The following is a 17,945-nucleotide window of genomic DNA, read 5'->3' as shown; positions in this document are numbered from 1 at the left end:
ACAATTTGGATCTTATAACTTCAGAAAACTTATGTACAAAATTGTCATGTGTAATTGGTAAAATAAAATATTTTTAAAAATAAATGTCAGGCCCTTAAGATAAAAACTCCTTTGGATATTAATCATATGGGTAATAAGGAGTTACTAGAACTGCTTGAATAGGGAAAAATAACATTTTTTAAAATTTTAACAGAAAATGAGTATATCTAATAGTAGATGTGAGTTTTTTTTTTCAAGAAATGTCAATTTGACAGATGTTTGAAGGATGAAATAGAGATGGGATGAAATAGAGATGGGAAAGATTGGCATCAGGGAGTCCAATTAGGACTGTACTATCAAAATAGTACAGATAAAAAGATGATGTACCAATGTGGTGGCCATGTGATTTGAGAGAAGGGAATGTATATGAACTATGCTGTGAAATTAGAATGAAGAAAATTAGACAATGGTTTAGATTTAGGGAGAGAGGGGAAAAAAGTCAAAGAAGATAAAAATATGGGTGTAAATTGCAGCATGGCATTACCTTAACAGAAATGGGGTCATTATTTAAAAAGAGAGGACTTTGGGTGGAAATAAGGTCTTTTCTTTTATGCATTATGAGTTTGAGATTTCTTTGGAAAATCCAATAGAAAATGTTCAATAGGTAGATGATGCAGAAGTGGAGTTCATGAGAAAGAGTAGGATTGAATGTATCTACATAAATCTTGTATAAGGAAGAGTGTTGATTCCAGGGAAATTGATGAGAGAGGGAGATGGAAAAATGGAGAGAGAAGAAAGAGGAAAAGTATGGGGGAAGGGTAAATGGAGGAAAAGAGAGAACAGCTAAGACTTTGAAACACTCTACATACAGGGGAGACTCTAGACACTGAAAATGAGTTGCAATATTGATGCAATGAGGAAAGGACAGCATCATGAAAATAGTGAGAAGCAAATATATAGGTGAAAGGGTGGTCAACCATTTAAAAAATTAGAGATATTAGTCAGGATGAAGACTAGGAAAAGCTAATTAAATTGGACAAATAATATATCATTGGTAATTTTGGAGAAAGTAATTTATACTGAGATTGGAAGCCAGATTTATAAGCTGCTGAATAGCTGAATAGAGTGGGGCCACAATTTTAGACAGTTTTTATCCTCTTAATAGTTTCAAAATGAAAGTATGAAGAGACACAGAATAATAGTTTGAAGGGAGTCCAGCATTTGTTTGAAATCAGAAATTTGTAAGGATTTTCCTTTAGTAATAAAAAGCTAGACTTTAACATATCTTCTAATACCAACATGCTTATATATCATTACTACATTACTATGTCTTTTAAAGTAGTTCTTCATATTTTTAGGGCCTCAAATAACTAAACTGAACCTTCAGTTTTTAGATTGCTATTTATTCACTTCTGATGAAAAATCCTTTACTCTTGCTATAGAAAACATTTCAACTCTCTTTTTCTATCCTGTCCCAGTGTCTCTCTCCGTCTCCCTCTCTCCCTCTCCCTCTCCCTCTCCCTCTCCCTCTCCCTCTCCCTCTCCCTCTCCCTCTCCCTCTCCCTCTCCCTCTCCCTCTCCCTCTCCCTCTCCTCTCTCTCTCTCTCTCTCTCTCTCTCTCTCTCTCTCTCTCTCTCTCTCTCTCTCTCTCTCTCTCTCTCTCTCTCTCTCTGCCATACACATACACCAACATACCCTCACACACAAACACTCACTTGTTCAAACATATAATATGGGTTAAAATTTTAAAAGGTTTATTTCCCTTTATGGAGACTGGAAGTTTTCTGGCAAATTGTCTCTGAGACAACAGTGAAGTAGAATAACTAATCCCCTCCCACCTCCTTTTCTCAGAGAAGTTTGTGCTTCTTTTCCATGCTTGGCACACATTTTTTTCTTCAAGAAAGTGTTTCAGTGAATTGGCTGCTCATCAAAATCCTATCTTCTTTAAAATGGCATGAGTCAGTCTACCATCTCTTGATTGATCAAAACTTGGACCAATAAGAGGAGACATATGGCAAATAACCCAGTGATGCTATGTGGAAAATGGTAAATTCTGGAATGAGCAAATGCCAAGAAACTGAATACATGGTGATATATGAATTGATGCAGACAGAAATAAAAATATTGATGCTTTTTAAAATTGATATTGATGCATGTATGTCAATGAGAGTACAGATTTATATTCATTTTCCAAACAAATCTTCTTATTAAAAAGGGGAAAAAAGAGCCACATTTCCTACAGAGTGTCAAAAGTAGTCAAATATAATATCAAATCCATTTTTTACTTTTTAAAGTATTCTAGTCATTTTAGCTCCTAAAAATGTGATGGAAGAAAACAATATTCTGAATGAATAAATGATTTCTAGTCATTCCTGATAATGTACCAGGTTCTAAAAATTAATTTCTCTATCCAAACTGATGAACAGTAAGCCTTTCAAGATACCAGGGAACCATGCACCTTTAATGAAAAAGTGAAAGCTGCTACACAAATATTTAATTCACTATTTCTTACATAAGCAGTAGGCACAAGTCAACATTCTATGTAAGTCCTCTCAGTATTTTCATCTTGGTATCTTGGGAAAGAATTAGAGATTTTTGGATATCGCACTAAATTTTTTTTAGGACACTGGGGAACTATTTAGCAAATTGTTACTTCAGTTCACTAAATAGGAAGAGCATTCACAGTGGGAGAATTTAGCTTAATGTACAGTAACTCTCATTCCATACATAGATGGCTATACTAAGCACATGATTTTTATGGCTATATTATTCAAAACATACAACTGTATTAAGTAAGGTTCATTAAGCCAGTTTTCTCCCCCACTTCCCTAACTGCACATACTTCGTCTCCTGCCAAAGAATTACGCCATTTAACTCGTTTTTATCTACAGGCACTGTGGCCAAAGTTCTGGGTCCCACCTTGGGTTCGAATCTTATCATATATATACTTAGTAATCATGGGATCTTAGAAAAGTTGCTTTTACTTATCAGAGTCTCAATTTTCTCATCAGTTAAATGAAAAAGATAATATGGAATGCATTTTGTACCCTACAAAATACTGCAATTTTTTCTCTTTTATTTTTTCTAACATGTCAGATAAACAAAGAAGTTGTATCTTCCTGATTCTGCCTAGATTTCTATTTATTATGCATGCTTGCCAGCAATTGAGGTAGCAATGCATTACATAGTGCTTTAGTAACTGAAGAGTAATATTATACCCCACTAAAAGCATAATTTTGCTACAAAGAAAAAAGTTCACTCTTGAGGAATGAAAATCAATATATGCTGACATATCTAAATCATTTGGGCTTACTAAATATTTGCTGAATAGACTAAATTTAAAGGTGGAAGATGCTTCTGAGAGACCATCTAGTCTAATTCCTGCATACTTCCTTTGAGGAAAATGAGGCAAAAAGATAATAAATGCCTTTTTCAAGGTCTCAAAGATGACAACCACCATTGGGCAGTAGGCGCTGCTTGAGACTTCTGTCCCTGGGGCCTTAGAGAATAATTCTGACCCATTCCTATTGAAAAGAAAATGAATGTGTTTATGAAAACAACAATAAGTAGCAGATCTGGGAGTTGAACCCAGGTCTGCTCATTTCAAATCTAAATCTCTCTGTAGGCATATTGAATTGTCTACTTTTCTTTTTAATAAAATTTTTTGTATGTCAAATTTTAGTTCTTTCAGAGAAATACATTCTTTAAAATCATAACCAAACTGTTATTTTATGACATATGTGAGATTATAATCATACTTTCATCATAATTATAATATTGCATTTGGCTATAAATGAAAAGATGAACTATGAACATTCAAAAGCCTTAAAAAGAGTCATTTCCATTTTATCCCATAAATCATCACAAAGTGCCTTTTTCACACATATGTTATCAATCTTTACTTAGAATCATTGCATACCATTAGGCAGAGATAAAAAATGATAATTTTAAAAAAAATTATAATATTAAATAGTTTGTTGTTGTTCATTTAATGTTTTCATTATATATTTAATTCAATATTTATTATTCTTATGCAGTCAAAATATCATGACATATGGCCATTAGTAAAAGTTCTATTTTCCATATAAGTTTCTATATTCCAATTTATTTTATATTAGTTCATTTAATATGATATACAGAAATGAGGCTTACTTTTCCCTATCCTTCTCCACTATCCTCTACAAACCCACAGGATCCTATATCTACAAGTGAATAAACCTCTTTCAAGAGATACTATCAAATGAAAGCACTTTGGAATTATTCTTCTGAACCTGCTTTTAGAACCAGACAAATTTTGGACAAAGAAAGGAAATCAGTCTATACTATAACATCGTTACCATACTTTATAAACCAACTAACAAGAAAAAGTACTCCCAGGGTAATCCCATATTTCATTCACAAGAACTGACATGAAATGCCCCTTAATTGCTTCAAAAAAGTAAAATCTACATTCAAACAAATGAAAATTATTTATTGATGAGGAGTGTCAAAAGGGTATCTTCTAAGGAGTGTAAAAATAGAATCACCTTGGAGTATTAGAAAGAAGCTTGTCTATTCTAGACTTTGTTACTTAGTAGATTTATGACTTTAGACATCATGTAAGATTATCAATAGATGTCATTTACTAAATCAGTGGAATTAGGGGAGTAAACTGAATTCTTTAAGGCACAAATCACTAAGATTCCTAGATTCCTATAATTTTATGGTACTAAAGGCAACTCTAAAACTAAAGTTTCCATTATATTTTGAGAACTGTTATCCTCTCAATACTTTGAAAAGATTAACATTTATCAACGTGTATACAAATAGTCATTGGAATTTATTGTATAAATTCTGTAACACACAAAATAATCAGCCACACCATTTTCCAGTCTGACTACACATAACAAATAAATCTTTCCTTCATTTGTATTTAATATGAATTTAAGAACAGGTAGCCACAAAGAGACTTCAATCCCTTATATTCCAGACCCAGGCTAAAAAATGAACTTCTGACAGATTCTGAATATATGTGAAAATTTTTAACTGGCCCCATTTCCATGCTATACTTGGAAGTAAATGAAAATGTAGCTCTTTCCTTTATGTCATTACTTCTATATATCTTCCACAATTGTATTAGCTCTTTGTCATTCTACTTTCATTTTAATAATTCTTTTTCAAATTCATATCCTTCTATAGCTTTCCCCATAGACCACTTTCTCATAAAACTTTTTTGGCTCATTATTTCTTTTAGTTAATTTATTGGATGCTCTTTTCCTTTGTTCTTGTAGCCTATTCATTTATACTAATGTCCATTTAGTTGCTTGATAGCCTTTATAGTCTTCATTTCCTTATTTATAACTTGATTTCTAATTTCAGTTATTTACTTTTTAAAATATCTCATGAGCCAGAGCCAAATCCCAGAATTAAGACTATTCTTTTATGATTAGATAATACAGACTTGGGGACATAGCAAATGTTTCTGACTCAACTCACTTTATGATAAAAGGAATGTTTAAAAGAGCATTAAACATTATAAAAGTAATTCAAGCTAGAAGCTGTACCATGGAGATCATAGCATGAAACTGCCTTGTAGCAAAGTCATTTTGGCATTTTTATAATTAAATCTCATTAGATGTGAGTTCTAATAAGGGCTCATTTTTGTTTGGTTTCATCTCTAAAATGAATCATCTTAAAAAGCAAGGTCTGATGTATCTTTAAACAAAATTTCACTATTTTTATTTCAAGGAACCCCAGTATTACAGGTAAAAATATAATCCCTTATTCATCTACTCTTTTTCTTTCCATTTTCTTTTTGCAGCTTAAAGATTAAAAGTCATTGATGTGAGTCAATCCTGTTTTTTAAAACAATAAAATAATAAAAAAAAATTTAAGGCTTGATAGAAGACACATTTAAAGTTCACAAACAAATTGCAGCTCTCCTCTTGAAAACATTAAACTTGTTAAAACCACATGAATAACAAAATAATCATAATAATTTGACTTAGGATAGGGTGTCAAAAAAATCCTAGGATATGGAAAGAGTAATTTATAATCAATTTGGTTATTATTGGTCAAATTGTCAGAAAGCACTACCACAGATTCACTGCATTTATCCAGATCTTTGGCTTGTTCATATGTTCCAAATATACAAAACAGACTCAAACATAATGAAAACACTTGATTATTTGACATCTACATGAGACATAGTTCTTTCTTTAAAACACCACCAATTGGAATGGTTAACTGATTCCACCATTCTGGAGAGCAATTTGAACTATGCCCAAAGGGTTATTAAGGAGTGCATACCCTTTGATCCAGTATTTCCAACTACTAGATCTACACCAGAGATTTTTTAGAAGAGGTGGAAAGGGCCTATTTGTACTTAAAAGAAATTATAGCAACTCTTTTGTAGTGACAAAGACCTGGAAATTAAGGGGATGTCTACCAATTGGGGAATGTCTGAGCAAATTGTGAAATATGATAGAGATGAAATATACTATTGTGGTGTAAGAAATGATGAATGGGATGATTTCAGAAAGAACTGGAAAGACCTACATGAACTGATGCAGAGAGGAATAAGCAGAAATAGGAGAACATTATACCCTATGGTAGCATAATGTGGGATGATCAACTGTGAATGACAAGTACTCTCAGCAATACAATGATGCAGGACAATTATGAAGGACTTATGAAACTGAATGTTGTTCAAGTTCAAAGAAAAAACTGTAGGAATCAGAATGAAGCTAAAATAATTTGATTTTTCAGTTTATTTTATTTCAGTTCAGTTTATTATTATTTTATTTTATTTTTCTGGGGGGTTGGTTTTATGTGGTTATTCTCTTACAAAAATGAATAATGTGGAAATGAGTTTTGCGTGATAATACATGTATAAGCTAGATCAAATTGCTTGCCATCTCCAGGAAGGGGGGATGAAGGGAGGGAGAGGGACAATTTGGATCATATATCATCAGAAAACGTATGTGGAAATTGTTATTATATATAACTGATAAAATAAAATATTCACATAAAAAACCACTATATTGTCAACAATAATATAAATCATGGCATTTTTAGGAAAACTGTTTAAACTTATTAAGGCTCTTCTTAGCTAACATAAATTTGAAAAAAAAACATGAAGCAAAATATCAATGATTATGAAAAATAGGTGAATGGCATCAAGTTATATGGTTCCACTGAAAAATATTAAGTATCTCAATATGATGGATTATTTTCTCTAATGATATCAAGAATAACAACAAAGCACAATATTCTCTGTTTTAAAATTTTAATTAATTAAGAGAATTTTTCCATGGTTATGTGATTCATGTTCTTTCCCTCTCCTCTTTCCACCTCATCCTGTAACCAATGCATAATTCTACTGGGTTATACATGTGTCATTGGCCAAGACCTATTTCCATATTATTGATATTTACACTAGGGTGATCATTTAGAGTCTACATTCCCAATCATATCCACATTGACCCACGTGATCAAGCAAATATTTTTCTTCTGTGTTTCTACTCCCACAGTTCTTTCTCTGGATGTTCTTAAGTCATCACAATATTCTTAATGCATGAAAGACAGAGATCAAAGGTATTTAAGAGTTGGAGTAAGGAAGTCAAATTGAACCAAAGAAAGGTTACATAAATGCCTTGCTCTCCAGATGAGATACATTGAGCTGAAGGCCAACAGGGGGGAAAAAAAAACCAACCCTGGAGATTAAGAAATTACCTTACATTCTAAAATCATAGCTTAATGGGAAGAACATAAATAAAGCAATTAATATCTATGCAATACAAGAAAACATACACATCTGAAACTTTAAAATACATCAATATAGATATAGATATATAGATATAGAAAATAACCTAATAAAAACTCAATTTAATAATAAAAAATCCCAAGGTCTAAAAATTGAAGATAGATACAGAAAGTTTAAAAACTGCCTTGGCATAAAGGAGAAAAGAGGTTTGATGGACATTTTCAATGATAACATGAAAGCAGGTAAGATACAGAAATATTTTGGTATGAGCAGATTTCAGTCTATTCAATAATAATAAAGGCTAATAAGTAAATGCAATTAGATTTGTTCCATGTAAGTAAAAGTAGTTCATCTCTGGATGAACTCTAAAAAATAGCTAAGGCCCAAGAATTAATAAAAACCTTTCCTTAACTGATATGCAAATAAACTTGACTGATCTATTTTGCCAAAAAATCATGAAACAAATGGGTTTTTGTGGAGATTTGTTTAATGGAAATAGAGTGGTATTTGATGTCAATTTAGGAAGTGGCCATTACCATTAGAAATTATAGAAGGTCATTTTTAAGGATCCTAGATTTAGGGATCAATGCAAATTGCAATGGGAAATGATAGGAAATGTACATGTTTCTGAAGTGAGCAAAAATTTAGCACCTCCTGATTACCTATCAAGACATATTTTGAGATATAGGTAGGTAACAAAGTGGATAGAGTGCCAGGCCTAATGTTTGGAAGGCCAGGATTCAAATCTAGCTTCAAATACTTCCTAGGTATGTGAACCTGGGCAAATCAGTTATCTAGCCATATCTTCTTTTCTTGGAATTAGCAGTCCATCAATTCTAAGACAGAAGGTAGGAGGTTGAAAAAAAAAAGACATAATTCAGTAGGTACATTTTTCTTAATCTATTTACTATCTTTCATCAATTGGCACACAAGAAATCCTTATACTTCAACAATAGACTCCCTAAGTATAGTGGAGAACATACTAATTAATCATACTCAAGACAGAACATTGCCATGGGCCAAAAAATTGTGTACAATCAAAAATTATAACACTAATCCATAAAAACCCAACAATGCTTTAACAGATATTGCCATAACAAATAATCATAACCTATAAGCAACCTAAAAAAGCCCTTAAAATTAAAAAAAAAAGATTCAAAATGGGATTCAGTATAAGAAATGACAACCATGTGGAAATAGGACAAGGAAAGGGCCATTTTCAGTACCTCATCAATTCTATACTGTAATCTCAAATTTTATTGGTTTTTTTCTATTATGCTTTTGCCATACCTATGCCTTGAATAACTCCTATTATCTATTTCCTCTTAACCTATTCACTTGCTGCCAGAGATGAAGAATACTGAAAAACTGTGCTGATTAGCCAACTAAAATTTGTTATGTAAGTTGAATAAGGCCAAGGCCCATCCTATAGCAATTCTTTTACATCATTTAAATCAGATGACTCTCTTATTTCCCAGGGACTATTGCAAAAACAGGGAATGTTTCTTCAGGCAATCCCTTTTTCTCTCATCATTCTTCCCTTTAAAAATAAGACCATGTGATGAAACCTCAACTTAGATATTCCCTCTACCCCTTGCCAATTCATATACTACCATTTCTCTCACTCCTATACCTGATTATGATACAACCTCTTATCTTGCCAAGATTAGTACCCTCCCTGGGCACCCTAGATCCCATACTCTTCCCTTTTGTTCAGCAGATTGCTCTTAATATTATCCCTTAATCTTTCTCATATACTTCTATATTCTTCTCTGCTGTGTACATGTCTCCCCCATCCTTGGAGGAAAAAAAAAAACAACTTCATTTCATCCTACCAATAACTATTACATGATATCTTTCCTCTATCCTCCCATTATCAACTAAACTTCTTGAAAAAATTTACATTAAATTTTTCTACTACTTCTCTTCTCATTCATGTCTAAACCTTTAGGTATCTGTTTTCTTAATTCTTCCAAAGCTACTATTTCTTATTTTCCAAATGTAATGATCTTTTCTTAATACTCATTTGTCTTGACCTCTACACATTTGACACTGTTTATCACCATCTCTTCCTGGACATGTTGTCTTTTGGGGGTTTTTATGACACTATAATTCCATATTCTCCCTCATGTCTGAAAACTCCTCAGTATCCTTTGTATTTTTATCCATTTAATATCCACTAAACATGGGTTCACTTTCTTTCTTTCTTTCTTTCTTTCTTTCTTTCTTTCTTTCTTTCTTTCTTTCTTTCTTTCTTTCTTTCTTTCTTTCTTTCTTTCTTTCTTTCTTTCTTTCTTTCTTTCTTTCTTTCTTTCTTTCTTTCTTTCTTTCTTTCCTCCTTCCTTCCTTTCTTTCTTTCCTCCTTCCTTCCTTTCTTTCTTTCCTAGTGCTTAACAAAATACATGATATACAGCATGATTAATTAATGGTTATTGCCTGAGATCTATGAATGTTTTCATTTTAAGATCTATATAGGCCCTGGATTTGAGATTCCATTTGTCAAAGCCAACTCCGAGGTAAAGAAGCTCCCTCTACCAAAACAGAGTTGCCCCTTATTTGTAATTTATAATTTGAGAGAAGTTCCCAGAATACATAGAGTTTTTATGATTTTCTTGGAATTCAGACAATATGTTTCAGTGAACAAACTGGAACTCAGAGGTTCCAGACTTTGAGGCCAGTTCTCTGACCACCATGGAAATGATAATATAAAATCTACACTAAATTTGTAGACATAATATATGTTTTGTTTTAGGTTTAAGACCCTGTTTTTAGAAACAGTTCACTTATATCATCTTATTTGAGCCTTAAACCTTCTCTTTGAAGTAAGTAATTATAATTCCTATTTTACAGAAGAAGTATCTTAAGTTTCTTGCCCATGGCTAATGAAAGGTTGAGCCTGGATCCAGAAGTCTATTTACTGCTAGATCATGCTGCTTCACATTCCTCTGTGTGTATGTGTATCTCCTACAAAAATATCTTACAATATAGCAGAAAACTTTTATTCCTGGATTCTTATGAATACTTTATAGCAGGTAGGCATCATAGGGATCCATGAGTATTAATAGCAAACAATTAGCTTAAAATATAATTGTGAGAGTCTTAAAGAAAATAAACAAAAAATAACATATAATGTTAATTTGTGGGTTTGTAAGTCAATTTGTAGCCCAAGGATCCTTTTCTAATTGAATTTGACCTCACTCCTACCTGTCATTTAAGAGATAAAGACCCTCAAACTAGAGAAACTGTAGTTTGTAGAGAAAAAAAAATTCAGCAAGTCACTTAAAATCACTGTGGTTGGGGGCTGCTGGATTGCTCAGTGGATTGAGAACCAGGCCTAGAGACAGGAGGTCCTGGGTTCAAATTTGACCTGAGCCACTTCCTAGCTGTGTGACCCTGGGAAAGTCACTTGACCCCCATTGCCTAGCCCTTACCACTCTTCTGCCTTGGAGCCAATATACAGTATTGACTCCAAGACAGAAGGTGAGGGTTTAAAAAAAAATCACTTTGGTTTCAATTTCCACACCCTTTAAATGAATGGCAGGGATTGCATTATCTCTATGGCCTCTCCCAGCTCTAATCTATAATTCTAATTGATAATTCTATGACTTGCCCAGGGTCACACATGCTGACTTCAGTGGGTGCACTCTTTCATTTCACCAGGATGACTCTTGTTTCTGAGTTTTCTAATGTCAAAGTTTTGGGATGTTTTTAAAGCACTCTAAAATGAAATGAAATAGAATCTTTCCTCATGTCCCCACCACCAAACCCCCATTTCATGGACTTCTGAGGAAATCAATGACTGTTCTTGCCTATAGTTCTCAGCAGTTTTAAAAGCTGAGTAGCTTTGATCTGATTATAACTCCAAACAGGTTTAAGAAGCCCTTTTTTGGTTACCCTATCATTGCTATACAAGCCATCTGGGAGACAAAGAAGAGTCAAATACGAAAAGAAACACAGAAAGAGAAAAAAAAAATTGTCACAGTTCCAGGTAGGATTATTCCTTGTAGCAGCTCAACTGTAGAAACTTATGAACCTTCCATAGTAAGACTTTCAGAAGTGTTCATCAGTAGTGAAGATAATGACAAATTAGTATTCCTTATATTCCCCAAAGCTTTTTCATGAAAACAACAGTTCTGTGCTAATGAAAGTCAGACTGCCCTTTGGTAAACTTGATTCTTAGAGGGAAGAAGGAACCATCAAGCCCTTAATTATATAATCTTATGTAATTAACAAATGGAGCTCAAAACCTTCCAACCCCAAGCAATGTGGCACTGAAGATAAAGGTCTAATCATTCACTTGGGATAGTAGAATTCATGTTTTACAACGGTAACTTGATGTAACTCAATATCTTAGTATCTAAGGGGCACATTCAACATTTTATTTTGTTTTATAAGCAGTTAGCAGAAACACAACAGCTTTCAAAATTCAAAAAACTATCCACTGACATTTTAAGGTTGGAAACTTGATAGTGACATTGTCTAGCAGACTGAATTTAACTTCTGTTTAGCTTCATCTCTGAGTTCAGAAATATATACATCCATACATGCATATATATATATGTAATTTGTACAAATTTATACTAGATAGAGAAATAGAAATGTTTTATTTGCCTTAAAGAAATTACATATATATATATATGTCAAATAAAGGGAGAGAGAAAGGGAAAAGTGGACAAAGAGAAAGAGAGAAAGAGAAATAAGGAAGAGGGAGAAGGGGGGAGCCAAAAAGGGGGAGGGAGAAAGACATAAAGAAGGAGAGGGGGGAGGTAAGAGGGAAAGTAGGAGAGAATCATCTTTTTAGAGGTAAGTTTATAATTAATGTTTGTGAAATTTTCTTATGATCTGAAATATTTCCACATAAAATAATTTCAAGATTTACTTCACATGACTAGAGATTCTTGTATTTTACAGAGGAAATTCGCATTGTTATACAGACTTTTTAAAAAGGCTAATAGTTCATTCTAGCAGATCACTTCATAATACAATGGAAAAGTCATTTGCTGACAGCAAACTAGTGGCAGGTGTGCTTTAGTGTTGACAGCTGCATTTCTGACATGGATCACATAGAAACTCTACTGGTAGCACTAGAACATCTGGAGCATTTGGTCAGATTTCAAAAGCTAATTTAAATGGACTGTCTTCTTCCATTTCAGAAAATAAAGGAAAATATGGATACTGTTATGTCTCTTGCAGCATTGGCAGATATTTGTTTGATTTCTCTTTGATTAAATCAGTATGTTAAAGAAGCAACAAAGGTGACTTCATTCTTTTAAATGTATGAAAAGAATGAACAAAGTATTGTTGAAGTCTTTTAGTTTTAATGGATATATGCTTTATTAAAATAGAAATTCAAAATTTTTCTAATATTTAAGTACTTTATATAACTCATTTGCCTTCTAAAAACCCTAGCAAAATTGACTGATAAAATGTTATCTGATAATATGCTTGACTATAAGCAAATTACATTCTAAATCTATAGACCATCACATTTCCATAGAAATAAAGGAACAATGTTTCACCTTCGGTTGTCAGTAAATAACATGCAACAGAGTATTTCCCATAATTACATAATTTCCAGGTCCTTAGTATACTAGAAACTAAAACATATCAGAAATAATAACCTTTACTACATACCTGACAAATTATTACCGTTCTTAGTGTTATGATCTATCAACTTATAGGGTGTAATAGAAAGAATCCACTCACTACTACTTGTATCCAATTTGAATAATTCTAATATTAGAATACTTTTTCTTATCCACTTATAAACTGACAATACCTACCCATTGCTCCTCCTTTTCCCATCTATCATAAACAAACAAGTCTGAACCTGTCTTCCACAAGAGATATGTTTGTTTGAATGTTATACAGCATTATTAATTGCCTCCCCACATTAATTTCCAGTATCACAGGCATTTAGGCATTATTGGGAGAAATTTAAGGATAGTCAACAGAGAACTATTATTGGAACCAAGAAGACCCGAGTTCAAGTCCCACCTCAGAAAGACACTTGCAAAGTAAAGGTAGGCAAGTTACTTAAACTCTTAGATCCCCAGGCAGGGCTCAAAGACTATACATTGCTGAGAAGTTTCCAAACTACCATAGTAGTTATAATTTCCTTATCTAGTAATTAACTATGCTGATGAAATAACAAGTCTAATGCTAATGGTGTGGTATAAAGGATATATGCCATTTTCCTATTTTTGTTTTCTTCATTCTTTGTGAAAACTATTCAGAATTTTAAACATTCATCATTTATTATGATAAAATAATATCCAATTTAATTTATATGCTATAATTTCTTTAGCCAGCCACCTATTACTAACGTGTTTTAGGAATAATTTGTATAATTTAAAAGTAAAATCATATGTAGATCTTATTTTCTGCCTTCTTCCCACCCCCAACCATAAAGTTTTATGGTGTAAATTTTCTAAAGGAGAAATTAAAAGACAATTATTGTGATTATGGTACAGAAAATATCTAATAATTTAGGTTCACTATACAATACCCACAATGTACCAAAAAGAATATTGTTTCATGGAAATCATGAACCAGGAAAATGTTCATTGAAATGAGAATTGGGTGTGTTATGGATGAATATGTGACTAATGGATACTGACTAATATAGCCTCTTGCCCAGGTACCCTTTACTGAGAATTGAGTATTTATTTACTAGTTCACCCTGTGACAAATAGCTCAGTTCTGGAAGATTTTTCTCTGACTACAGTCACTTGCTTTTTATACTACACTGGTAGCTATTTGGAAAAAAATCATCTTGACAAGATATTGGAATAAATGTCAAATAAATTGTTTAGAGGTTTAAATACCTTGAAAAAAGGGTGTTTGACACTACTCAAGAGAAAATGAGCAATCATATCCACACCAGAACCTGAAAATGTTGGTAAATGTTGGTACCCAAAGAAATTACCCATGAAATGAGTGCTTGGGGCTTGGTTCATTAGAATTCAGCACCACTTCCATCTATTGCATGAGAATCCCCATACAGACCCTGAGAGAAATAGATAAAAGAATTGCAGAGAGAACAACAATTTTTTTAAACTATGCAGGAAACTTACACTTTAATGGAAGTTGTTTCTTGACTCATGATAGCCACAGGCAGATTTTAGGGTCAAGGTACCACCATCATTCAACAAAGGGAAAATCTCCAATAAGGAAAACTATTCATTCTAATAGTTAATATATGAATTAAATGAAAAGAAGCAAGGAAGAATAGAATATAATGCATTTGTTTGGGCATTGGGAGACCACTATTGGAGAAAAAACCTCTAATATATTTACAATTTTTCACTCGTAATATTTATAGCTGCCAATGCTTTATTTTGCCATTGCTATCTGGACAAAACCCAGAAATTACAATACAGGTGGGAACATTTTTTTATACATATAGGAAGAAAAAAAAATTATATGACTGCTGACTTTGCAATTTATTCTAAAATCAGAATTTTTACAGACATGTAACTAGGCACATTTTATAATTTGGTACATGAAGCACTCCTTTTAAATAGTAACATTGGTACTAATATATAATTTTTATTTCAAAATATCTGCTATTTCTTCACACTTATGATACCTAATAATAAGTGTTATATAAATATAAGCTATTAGTAATGGTAACTAATGGACTGTATCCAGGGGAAAATAAAACAACAAAAATAATGACAATATTATTTTTATAAACATGCAATTTTGCAGAAGACAAGGCCTATATTTTTTTATAATTCAAGATTGGACAATATCACAATGCATATATGCCAATTCAATTCATACAGTACTTTTGATCTCTAAAAGAATCCATTAAGAAAGTTGATTTCTTGAATGTATGCTCTTTCTAAAAATGAAATAAAGGGGCAACATGATTCCATGCAAACTTTGTAGACTCAATTAGCAAATTATTATCTAGTTAAGTTTTGAGTTCTATTGGCTACCTCTGCTCCTAGTGTGGAAGAGAACAGTCTTAGAAGATTAAAATGGTACTTTATTTAGCTCTGTATTGATCTTTTGTTTTGTTTTCAATTTAGACTTTGGGGAAAAGTCATTTTAAAGAAAAGCAAAAGCCTATAGCACGTCAACACCTTTATTCTAAAATGCTGAAGTTGATGAACTTACTAAAGTATCATGTTCGTTTTCCTGCTGTATTAAAAAAGAAATAAAGTCTACTCTCAATATGTGAAAAAAAAAACAAACCAAGAAACTTCCATTTGTAGTAAGACTATAAAGCCTCTTTTAATAGTTCAACATGGTATTGAAGAGAACCAGCATTTTCCTGCCATTTATTTAATTACTTAGTTTTTTACAAATCTTACTTTAAAAGTTTAATAAACAAACATTAATTTCCTCATCTCTCCCATTAAAATAGAATAAATACTGTTATAATCTTTGTATATATTGATTATTGATTTATTATGATAAAATATCACATTCCATTCACCTATCATGATTTCTTTAGTCATTATCCAATTAATACATACCCACTTTGCTTCTAGTATCTTGCCACAACAAAACATAGTATATTGGCATATGTGGGGTGTCTCTTTCTGTAATTGGCCTTCTATATAGGCCTATGAAAAGGAAAATATATAGGGATATATAATTTCAGTGTGAGCATTCATAACATATTTACAGAATGACATTTACCACCTAAAAACCAACCAAATGTAGTTCTTTTTCTTATTTTTTTTTATCTCTTTGAGATTTAGGTAAAGCAGTAGTACCATAGGGTCAAAGGTCAAATAACCCTTTAATAACTTTTGCATCATAATTCCAGATTATCTTCCAGAATGGCTAGACCAGTTCATTGCTTCACCATAGGTATAATATGCCCATTTCCTCCCTAAACTTTCAACACTTATCATTTTCATTTTATTCAACTTTAGTCTTTTTTCTAATTATTGGAGACTCAAAACATTTTATATGGCTATTGATTGCTAGGATTTCTTCTTTTGAAAACTGCCTGTTTGTATCCTTTAACCATTTATCAATTGGTGACTAGCTCTTATGGCTATAAATGTGGATAATAGTTAATATCTAATATTTATATAACACTTAAAATGTGCCTGGCACCATATTGAGCATTTTATAATTATTAGCTCATTTGATCCTCAAAACTATTCAGAGAGATGCAGTTATTATCTCTATCTCTCAGATGAAGAAACTGAGGCAAACAGAGGTTGTTAATTACTGAGGACCACATATCTAGAAATTATGTGATATGAGAGTCAAACTCAGGTCTTCCTAACTCCAATTGCTATACTATTTTCTATGCATCATTTTAACTGCCAGTATACATTTTATATAAGCTAGATAGAAAATAGGATTTGAAAAAAAATCCTGTAACTCCTTTCATAATAACTATTGTTGCATTTTTAAATACAATTTTATTGATAGCTTTTGCCTTTTCTATCATCTACAATTGCTATTTTATTTCTCCTCATCCATTTTAATGAAAGAGAAAAAGTTCATCAAAATTAGCTGATATATCATACATGATGTGTGGTAACCATCCACTGTACTAATGAAATAAGGGTGGGAAGTATTTCCTTATATCTCTACTCCGGGACAAATTTATAAAAGGTTCATTTTCTCAACATAATACTAACTTGTCTTAAATTCACAGCTCCAACAGTCCAGTAGGGTACTCTTCTCATACAACTTCTCCAACATAGACTATTCTTTTGTGTCAGTTTCATCACAGAGTGTGAAGTGAAACCTCAGAGTTGTTTTGATTTATATTCTCTTTTGTTTTGCTTCCCAAGGTAAAGATCTTTAGGTGAGATGCCTCCAGCCAAGATCTGTAGGTACCATTTACTTTCAAAAGCCTAAGAAACAACTTCACCTAAGCTATACTTTTAACTTGATTCTCTGAAGCCTGAGAACACTCACAGAACACCTGGAAAGTTTTCAGTCAAAACAAACTCTACAGACTTCTTTGACACCTTTTTTGAAATGCTGATGCAAGATAAACACAGCTATTACCTTGAATTCACAGCTTTCTACTCTGGAGTCAGACAATAAAAGCAAACTCTCCCTAGACAAAGATTTATGAAAATAGACTAAGGTGAGTCTGAAAACACATTTCTAAGGTCACTTTTACACCATTTTTTGAGGCTTAATATTAAATATGTTAAATATAGATCAATATTAGCTTGGAATTGATTTTTATTCTGTTCTTAAAATAGGTGATAAAAATGTATTCCCTATGGAT

This window comes from Monodelphis domestica, chromosome 7 (assembly GCF_027887165.1).
Source record: "Monodelphis domestica isolate mMonDom1 chromosome 7, mMonDom1.pri, whole genome shotgun sequence".
NCBI lineage: Eukaryota > Metazoa > Chordata > Mammalia > Didelphimorphia > Didelphidae > Monodelphis > Monodelphis domestica.
Note: the sequence above shows the minus strand (reverse complement) of the source record.